We start from the raw sequence: 10882 nt of genomic DNA on the forward strand, positions 1-10882 counted from the left end.
CTTTGGAATTCTCTGTCCAAGGAATTAAGGCTAGTTGGGACAATGCAGGGAGGGGAGGACCAGAGACAATGGATAGATCAGCTGTGATCTTAATTAATGGCGGAGCGGCTGGGCGGGCCAAATGGCCTACTCCTGCTTCTATTACTCCGAAACTGTGACCCTGCATTTCCCATGGCTAACCCACCTAACGTGCACGTCCCTGGACATTATGGCCAATCCAAATCAAGACTGGTGAGTAATGTAGTGATGTGGAAAATGAACATCAGAGAACAATTGAAAGGGACAAGGAGAGTAAATATACCAGCAATCAAAACTGGATTCTAAATTGAAACTAAAAATGGTGTGTCTGAATGTGTGCTGCATTGTGACAAAAGTGAATGAATTGACGACACACATTGAAGAGAATAATTGCGATCTGACACTCCCTACAGAGACATGGCTTGAGGATGACAAGGATTGGATCCTGAATATTGAGGGTGTCCTCAAATTGGAAGCTAGGTAAAGGTGGAGGGTTGGCACTGCTAATCAAAGCACTGATTACAGGGTAGTCTGGTGTCAGCTCAGATTTCAGGTCCTGATTTCTCTGCCCTCTGTTCTCTTCTACACCTTCTGGAACAATAAAACATTCAGTCAATCAAGCCCCAACCCACAATCTCCCAGCCTGTCAACCATCCAGGCACAGTGTAGTCACAGCAGGGAATCAAACAAGAAAAATGAAACCAAATTTGAAATAAATAGGTGCTTGTGTTTAATGTTTGTTCATTAGGAAGTAAACCAGAAATGGGGATCTCCCAGGATTGTTATACTGCCCTACTTGAGGAATTCTCTTTCCCCTTATATCTAACTATTAGTACCCAGCTAGGATTTACAACAATGCTTACCCCAACAGAAGGCATATAGTCTCAAATAGACAGAGACATACAGGATGGAAATAGACATTTTCTCTCTCTCATGTGCGTGCACACACACACATTCACTCCCGTGGACTTGTTTGTGTATGTTTGCAGAATTATATTTGCAGAGCTGGGCTAAAATGTCACTTTTTGTTATAAAACTTTAAGTTCTCTTGAGAAGGTGCCTTACAGGTAGTTCTGGGATTTGCATGTTAATGATACCTGCAACCCATTCGAAAAGATGAAAGACTTCACAATCCAGGTTTGTTTAACAGGTCATTTCAGTGGCAGGACACTGTTGTGTTTTTCATAAATTCTATGTCTTATGACCTTATTCTCCACAACCACCTAATGAAGGAGCAGCGCTCCAAATGCTAGTGCTTCCAAACAAACCTGTTGGTCTACAAACTGGTGTTGTGTGATTGTTAACTTTATCCATTTTAGGGGGTGATTTCCTATGCTAAATTATCTATAGTGCGTAGGGATGTGCAGGTTAGGGTGGATTGGCAGTTCTAAATTACCCATAGTGCCCAGGGATGTGTAGGTTAGGTGTATTAGTCAGGAGGATTAATATTGAGCAATGGTTGAGGGTGAGTTACCCTTTGGAGGGTGGGTGTGGACTCGTTGGGCCGAGTGGCCTGCTTCCACACTTGGGATTCTCTGAAGGGAAGGAATTCCTGCAAACTGCAGGGCATCACAATGTGGAAGTGGCCCTGTCAGTTTCAGAGTGAAACTCCCTCCCTCTGGACAACTGTTCATCCTGGGAAGGAGAGGATGGGGGGGAATCTGTTCACTTGTAGCAGCTGGAGTGAATCCAGTGAGGGAGCAGACTCTGCAAACTCTTAATTACTTGGTAAAAATACTGGATTAGTGGTGCTGGAAGAGCACAGCAGTTCAGGCAGCATCAGGGACGGAAGGATGGGGTGGGGCTGTTTTCCCCAAGTCTGAAGGGTGACATTACAGACTTTTTATAGAATCCTGACGGGTATGGATAGGGTCAATACTCAAGGTCTTTTCCTTTGGATGGGGGAAGTCCAGAATGAGAGGGTAATAGGTTTCGGGTGAGGGCGGTGGAGTGGGGGGAGGCATGGGGGGATGTAAAAGAGATTTCAGGGGCAAATTTCTTTTTATGGAGAGGGTGGCGCAGCTATGGAATGAGCTGCCAGAGGAGGTGGTGGGGTCTAGTACAATTTCAACAGGTAAAAAGCATGTGGATAGGCGTATGAATACGAAGGGTTCAGTGGATCGGGGCCAAGTGACGGTACATGCGACTGGAGTCATAGAGATGTACAGCATGAAACAGACCCTTCAGTCCAACCTGTTCTTGCCGAACAGATAGCCAACCCAATTTAGTCCAGGTGCCAGTCCATATTGGGGCCAAGTCTTGGCAAATATGACTAGATTAATTTACGATACCTGGTCAGCTCAGACAAGTTGGGCCAAAAGGCCTGTTTCTGTGCTGTATGACTAATTGTCTTCGGTGAAAGCAGAAGTGTGGTTGTGAAGACTGGACTTTCAGAGCAGCTTTCAAAGATGTTTTGCTCTGACTGGGAACAGAAGAGTTTCACTGAGGTGTGTCGGTGTTAATGCCTTGATGTCTCAATTTGCTCCCACCTTCCTGGGGACATTAACCATTTTGTTCCACAAATAGCTGCTTTGCAGGTTATCCCATGAATTGACACACTTGTATTTGCTTCCCAGAATCAGACCTGCTCACTGTCAAATGTATCCCAGTGTTGTGGAGTTATCCAAAATGCAGAGAGATGTCAGTCTTGACGTTTTTGCTTTTCTGCCCCTGTAAGAATCAGCACCTTCAGGGGAATTAGTTAGAGCGGAGTGAGAACAGGTGAGGTGGGGGGGGGGGGGGGGGGGGGAAGAGAGTGGGATTGTGCTTTCAATTTTGTGGAATAACAAAAGAAAAGAATATTCCACAGAAAGTAGAATTCCTCGTTCAGAATTTCTACCCTGCACTGACAGTGATGGCTTTTGTAATCTCTTTTTACAGAGTATTTGAAGATCTGATGACGGAAGTTTCAAAATGAACAGATGAAGGGCTTATGCCTGAAACTCTCCTGCTCCTCAGATGCTGCTTGACCTGCTGTACTTTTCCAGCGCCACACTTTTCGAATCTCACTCACCAGCGTCTGCAGTCCTCACTTTGACGTCAATGTGTGTCAGTCACTCAGTCCATCCGGACCACAACAATTTTCAAGTATGATTCTATGCGAAGGAGCAATGCTCTTTGGTTCCTGTCTCAGTACGTTTTCAGCATCAGTGGGACTGGATGAGAGACCCTACCATTGCAGTGCACTGAGTGTGTAGCCTGAAGCAGTTATACGGTCTGGGAAGAGGAATTCACGGTGGGGAGAGCCTCCGCACATGTTAGTGTGCAGCTGAAGCTTCAGCCATGGAGAAACCAGAGGAATCCCGCCCCGAGGAGAAACCATGGAAATGTGGCGACTGCGGAAAAGGCTTCCGTTTCCCGTCTGCCCTGGAGATTCATCGGCTCAGCCACACTGGGGAGTGGCCGTTCCCCTGCCCTGTCTGCGGGAAGGGCTTCAGCGATTCCACTAACCTCCGGATCCACCAGCGTGTCCACACGGGGGAGAGGCCCTTCAGCTGCCCTGAGTGCGGGAAGGCCTTCAGCAATTCCTCCCACTTGGTGAGGCACCAGCGAGTCCACACGGGGGAGAGGCCGTTCACCTGCTCTCAGTGCGGGAAGGGCTTCATCTGCTCCTACCACATGCTGAGGCACCAGCGGGTCCACACGGGAGAGAGGCCGTTCACCTGCTCTCAGTGCGGGAAGGGTTTCACTTGCTCCTCCCACCTGCGGAGCCACCAGCGTGTCCACACCAGGGAGAGGCCCTTCAGCTGCACCGAGTGCGGGAAGGCCTTCAGGAATTACACTAGCCTGCTGAGGCACCGGCAGCTCCACACGGGGGAGAGGCCATTCCCATGCCACGAGTGCGGGAAGGCCTTCAGCAATTCCTCTGACCTGCTGAGGCACCGGCGGATCCACACAGGGGAGAGGCCCTTCAGCTGCACCGATTGCGGGAAGGCCTTCACCCGCTCCTCCCACCTGCGGGGCCACCAGCGGGTTCACGTGTCTTCGCAGGGGGATTGAAGGAATGACAGCCGAGTGCCATTATCGACTGGACTAACAACCCATTTCCGGGGATCCTGGGTTCGATTCCCACCGCGACAGATGGTGCAATCAGAATTTGGTCATAAATCTGGAGTTCAGAATCTAACAATGAAACTATTTTTGGTGGGATGGGGGTGGAAGAAAATTTCCATCTGATTCACTCAGTTCTTTTTTTTAGGGAAGGAAACTGTCATTGTGGGAGAAGATTCACTCAGTCGTCCCAGCTGCATCCTTTGCCCAGTCTGGCCTACACGTGACTCCAGACCCACAGCAGTGTGGTTGACTCTACACTGCCCATCCGACGAACTTGGATACAGGATACGGGTTGAAATTGCTGAGTGAGGCAATACATCCCCCGGCTTAAGGCTGTACCAAGGAAACAATTACAAAGGGACAACTTGGTGGTGACCAATAATGAAGAAAGTGAGGAGTTGCAGGGGATGTGTGCACTTTGACCTTGAGCTGTTTTTAAAAAATGCTACCTTTTCTATGCCTTTCTGCTGGGAGATTCTGAAGCTGTAACAAAGTTGGGTCATAATAAAGATTATCTGAACTTCACGCTGAGCTCAGACTCTCATTGAGAGCTTTGAACTGCAACAGGTTTTTGTTTTAAAACTGCTCATTTCTTTCTGGTGAAAGTGAGAACTGCTGATGCTGGAGATCAGAATCAAGATGAGAGTGGCGCTGGTAAAGCACAGCAGGTCAGGCAGCGTCCGAGGAGCAGGAAAATCGACATTTCGGGCAAGGTTGATTTTCCTGCTCCTTGGATGCTGCCTGACCTGCTGTGCTCATTTCTGACAGCTTCCTGGAGGATGTTTCCAATGTTGTGTATTGGTTCCAGCAGTCACTGAGTAGCCAGTATTGTTAGAAATTGTAAATGTTTCAGGAGTGCAGGTACTGCATCATCCCATTATCATTATACAGTTTCCTGGCAGCACTGGCAGGTGTGGGCTGTGTCCACTGGAAACGATGTGGAGCTGCCGGTGTTGGACTGGGCTGGATAAAGTTAAAAATCTCAGAACACCAGGTTATAGTCCAACTGGTTTATTTGGAAGCACGAGCTTTCGGAGCGCTGCTTGGGATGTTTGTGGAACAGGATCATCAGACAGAACCACCTGATGAAGGAGCAGCGCTCCAAAAGCTAATGCTTGCAACTGAGCCTGTTGGAGTATCACCTGGTGTGGTGTGAATTTTAACTTTGCACACCCCAGTCCAACACCGGCAACGCCAAACTGTACATAGTTCTTTGAAAGTTGCATAATTGGGAGACAGGGTGGTGAAAGTGACGTTCAGCACACTTGCTTTCATTGTTCGCACCGTTCAGTGTAGGAGTTGAGACATCATGTTGTGGTTGTACAGGATATTGGTGAGACTGCTTTTAGAATGCTGAGTACACTTTTGGTCGCCCTATTAACGACCACAGGTTGACAGGTTACTTTATTTCGATTTATAAAATCATGGGTGGTGCAGGAAAGGTAAATATCACAGGGGGGGAAATGGTGAATCTGCCCTTTTTTACTTAAATTCTAAAATGTCCAAATACCATCAGTGACATGAGCATCGCCAGAGAGAATAATGCTCATGCTCCTCGCTGCACGCAACACACGCTTCGCGACTTCCTTTTGGTGGGCCACTCAGAAGCCCTGGAAGACCGGAAGCGGACTGGTCCTCCTGCCAATCTGAGCCTTCCTGTTGTCTGAATGCAGAAGTTGGAACACTAGCTTCGGAAGCTGCTGCTGCTCTCCCTGGATGAAGATCGAGTTTGCTCCAGGCTGCAACCTCCTTACTCCGTCGGTACGCCACTCTCTTTATCAACTCCTTTTTCATTTTTTTTCATGCTGGGCTTCAATTTTTGACTTGCAGCAACCGAACGGAAAAGGAAATTAATCCACGGAGTAGACAGAATCAGGAAAAGGTTTTCATAAACAGGAAGTGGTTCATGTATGGAATGAATGTCCAGAGGAAGTCGTCGATGCACGTATAGATGCAACCTTTAAAAGACATTTGGATAAGTACATGAATAGGGAAGGTGCGGAGGGATATAGGGCAAACACCAGCAAGTGGCACTAGTTTAGGTTGAGAACATAGCACGGAATACTTCGACTGAAGGGTCAGTTTCTGTGCTGTCTGACTGTAACTGTTCTGTTGTGGTCTGAAAATTATTTTCTTGCCTTCCACTTTAAACGTTGTTACTCTACTTGCGTCCAACACATAAACCACTCAAACAAAGCCACCTCATGTACACAACATAAAAATCTACACTTTGATGTTCAAAAATCAGATGAACTCAGCCTTGAATATATTCAATGACCCCCTAACTGCAGGAGGACATCCCCACTTCTAATATATCACTTGCCTTGCTGATTGCTTGCTGCACCTGTCTGACAACTGGCAGTAACTGGTGTAGAAGGACCGGAGGCCCCTTTGTCCATCCACACATCATTCCTGATGAAGGGCTCATGCCTGAAATGTCAACTCTCCCGCTCCTCAGATACTGCCTGTCCTGCTGTGCTTTTCTAGCACCACACTTTTAGACTCTGATTCCAGCATCTGCAGGTCTCACTTTCTGTACATCGGATGCTGAGGGTTAACCTTTATAAGGGTCAGTGAGAGTCAATACCCAAGGTTTTTTCACCAGGATAGGAGTGTCCAGAACTAAAATGCATAGCTTTTAGGTGAGTGGGGAAAGGGACATGAGGGGCAACCATTTCACACAAGAGAGTGGTATATTTATAGAACTGTCAGAAAAAGTGGTGGAGGCTGAAACAAGTGCAATGTTTAAAACCCATCTTGATGGGTAAATGAATAGGAAAAGTTTGGAGGGATATGGGCCATGTGTAGACAATTGAGACAAGATTAGTTTAGGATATCTGGTCGACACTGACGAGCTGGGCTGAAGGGTCTTTTTCTGTGCTGTAATACTCAAATCATCTTCAGTGAATGCAGAAGCATGGTTGGACTTTCAGAGCAGCTTTCCAAGATGTTTTGCCCTTACTGGGAGCAAAAGAAGTTATAATGAAGTCTTTCGTTTATGAGACAGCAACTGAGTAAGGGAGTACATCTGAGATTTTGGTGCACAGTGGAAATTCATTGCACTGTGGGGATGAAGCCATACCCTATCCAATCATTTCTGCTAGTGAATGAGACAAGGCCTCAAGGTGAGGGGGAGTAAGTTTAGGACAGTGATGAGGAAGAACTGCTTTTCCCAGAGAGTAGTCAATGTACGGAATTCTACCCACCTAACCCACACATCCCTGGACACTGTGGGCAATTTAGCATAGCCAATCCAAATCAAGGCCGGTGAGTAATGTAGTGATGTGGAAAATGAACATCAGAGAACAATAGAAAGGGACAAGGAGAGTAAATATACCAGCAATCAAAACTGGATTCTAAAGATCACAAAAATTAAAACTAAAAATTGTGTGTCTGAATGTGTGCTGCATTGTAACAAAATTGACTGCACACATTGAAGAGAATAATTATGATCCGAGACTCCTGACAGAGGCATGGCTTCAGGATGACAAAGATTAGATCCTGAACATAGAGACATTAGTTAAATGGGAAGCAAGGTAAAGTTAAAGGTAGAGGGTTGGCACTGCTAATCAAAGCACTGATCACAGGGTGGTCTGGTGTCAGCTTGGGTTTCAGGCCCTGATTTCTCTGTCCTCTGTTGATCGCCCTGTTCCCACAGAGTAAGATGTCGGTCTGTTCTCAGCTCTTAAAGAAGTAAACCAGAAACAGGGATCTCCCAGGAATCTTACAGTGCCCTACTTGAGGAATTCTGTCACCCTTACATCTATTAGTACCGAGCTATGATTTACAATAACATTTACACCAACAGAAATAAAGCATCTGTTATCAAATAGGCATAGAGCACGGAAATAAGACTTTTTCTCCATCTCATGCACACATGAGATAGATCATCCACGGGGGTGAGTTTGTATTTGCAGCATGACGTTTGCAAATACATTCTACTTTGCTCAAAGACTGAACAATCTGCAGGCAGTCAATACATGTAATATTTTGTAAATTCCACTTTGACAATAGATAATGGGCCCACTACTTTTTGTCATTTATATAAATGATTTGGATGTGAGTATAAGTGGTATAGTTAGTAAGTTTGCTGATGACACCAAAATTGGAGGTGTCGTGGACAGCGAAGGAGGTTACCTCAGATTACAATGGGATCTTGATCAGATGGGCCAATGGGCTGAGAAGTGGCAAATGGAGTTTAATTTAGATAAATGTGAGGTGCTGCATTTTGGGAAAGCAAATCTTAGAAGGACTTGTACACTTAATGGTAAGGTCGCAGGGACTGTTGCTGAACAAAGAGACCTTGGAGTGCAGGTTCATAGCTCCTTGAAAATGCAGTCACAGGTCAATAGGAAGCATTTGGAAAAGCTTTCCTTTATTGGTCAGAGTATTGAGTACAGGAGTTAGGAGGTCAGGTTGCGGTTTACTGGACATTGGTTCAGTCGGTGTGGAGTTTTTGGGCCGAGTGGCCTGCTTTCATACTGTGGGGATTCTCTGAAGAGGAACGGACTTTTGCAAACTGTGCAAGGCAAAGCAGGCATGTTGCGAGGGCTTGCTGCTGGCCTTGCCCCGCCTCTTGCTCCTTCCCCCTCTTGCCCACCCCTTGTTGGCGTCACAATGGCCCTGTGAATTTCAGAGTGAAGGTTGCTCCCTCTGGGCAACTCTTCATCCTGGGAGGGAGAGAGAGGGGGAAGGGTGGGGCGATGTCTGTTCACTTGATGCAATTGGAGTGAATTCAGGGAGGGAGCAGACTCTGCAAACTCAGGTATGTGTCTTAATTACTCGGCTGAGGAGGGATGGAAGGATAAAGGAGGTGGAGTAGATCTTTTCTATTTTTACTTTGTCTTTTCTTTTCTACCCTGGTCTGAAAGTGTTGACTTTTATAATCTCTTTTTACAGAGTATTTGAAAATCTGAAGACAGAAGTTTCTAGATTAACAGATGAAGGGCTGAGGACTGAAATGTCGACTCTCCTGCTCCTCGGATGCTGCCTGACCTGTTGCGTTTCTTCAGCGCTGCACATTTCAACACTGACTTTCCAATGGCTGCAGTCCTCACTTTGACGTCTGACTGTCACTTAATCCATCGGGACAGCAATGATTTTGGACTATGATTCTGTGAAAAGTAGGAAAGCTTTTTCGTTCAGTCTGACTGTTTTCAGCATCAGTGGGACTGAATGAAGACCCTACTGTTGCAGTGCACTGTGTGTGGAGCCTGAAACAGTTATACGGCCTGGACAGAGGAATTCACGGCGTGGAGGGGCTCTATACGTGTTCGTGTGCAGCAGAAGCTTCAGCCATGGAAAAACCAGAGGAATCCCACCCCGTGGAGAAAAGATGGAAGTATGTCGACTGCGGGAAAGGCTTCCGTGTCCCATCTGCCCTGGAGACTCATTGGCGCAGTCAAACCAGGGAGAGGCCATTCTCCGACCTCAGGTGCAGGAAGAGCTTCAGCACTTCATCCCCTCTGCTGGCCCACCAGCAGGTCCACACGGGGAAAGAGGCCCTTCAGCTGCCCCGAGTGCAGGAAGGGCTTTACCCAGTCCTCCCACCTGCGGAAGCACCAGCGAGTTCACGTGCCATTGCAGGGGGAATTGAAGGAGCGACGGCTCAGTGCCATAATCAACTGGACTATCAACCCAGTTTCGGGGACTCCCGGGTTTGAATCCCGCTGTGGCAGATGGCGGAATTGGAATACGGTCAGAAATCTGGAGTTCGGAATCTATCGTTGAAACCATTTTCAGGGGATGGAGGGAGGTGTGGTGTTGGGAGAAAACCCCCATCCGATTCACTAACACCCTTTTTAGTGAAGGAAACTGCCGTTGGAGGAAAAAGAATCACTCAGTCATCCCAACTGCATCCTTTACCCAGTCTGGCCTACGTGTGACTCCAGACACGCAGCAGTGTGGTTGACTCTACACTGCCCCAGAACAGGCAAATGCACGGAGAGAAGCTTACTTGGAGACATGATATGGGTTCAAATTGCTGAGTGAGGCAGTATTTCCTATGGGTTATGGTTGTACCAAGGATCCAATTCCAAAGGATTCCTGCTGCACTTTTCCAGCAATACATTTTCAGCTCTGATCTCCAGCATCTGCAGTCCTCACTTTCTCCTCCAATTACAAAAGGGACAACTCTGTACTGACCAATAGTTAAGGAAGTGAGGTGGCGGGTGGGACGGGGCAGGAGTGCATGCGCTTTGATCTTGAGCTGTTTAAAAACAAAATCAACTACTCTTTCTCTGCCTTTTTGCTGGGGGGGATCTGAAGCTGTAACAAACTTGGGTCACAATAAAGGTTACCTGAACATACTGCCAGGCTCAGGCTCTCATCGAAAGCTTTGCGCTCCAAGCGGTTTTTGTTTTAAAGCTGCTCATTTCTTGCAGCCTCCTGCATTGAGTTTCCAATGTCGTGTATCAGATGAAGCAGTGAAGTACTAGCTAATATTGTTAGAAATTGTAAATTTTTCAGGGGTGCAGGCACTGCATCGATTCATCGGCAGATTATTGGAGGACGGCGAGGTGTGGAATGTGTTCACTAGAAACGAGGTGGTGGAGGTGCTGGTGTTGGACTACGTTTAAAAATCACAACACTGGGTTATAATTCAACAGGTTAATTTGGAATCACTACTTCATCGGGTAGCTGTGGTGCAGGATCATAAGACACAGTTTATAGTAAAAGGTCACAGTGTCATGCAACTGATTTGATATATTTATCAAATGTACATTGCTGTTAAGTCTTTGATCTTTTAGAATGGGTTGCAGGTTTTAGTTCATTAATGCGTACATCCCAGAGCTACTATTAAGTCATATTC

The sequence above is a fragment of the Chiloscyllium punctatum genome, chromosome 36 (assembly GCF_047496795.1).
Source record: "Chiloscyllium punctatum isolate Juve2018m chromosome 36, sChiPun1.3, whole genome shotgun sequence".
NCBI lineage: Eukaryota > Metazoa > Chordata > Chondrichthyes > Orectolobiformes > Hemiscylliidae > Chiloscyllium > Chiloscyllium punctatum.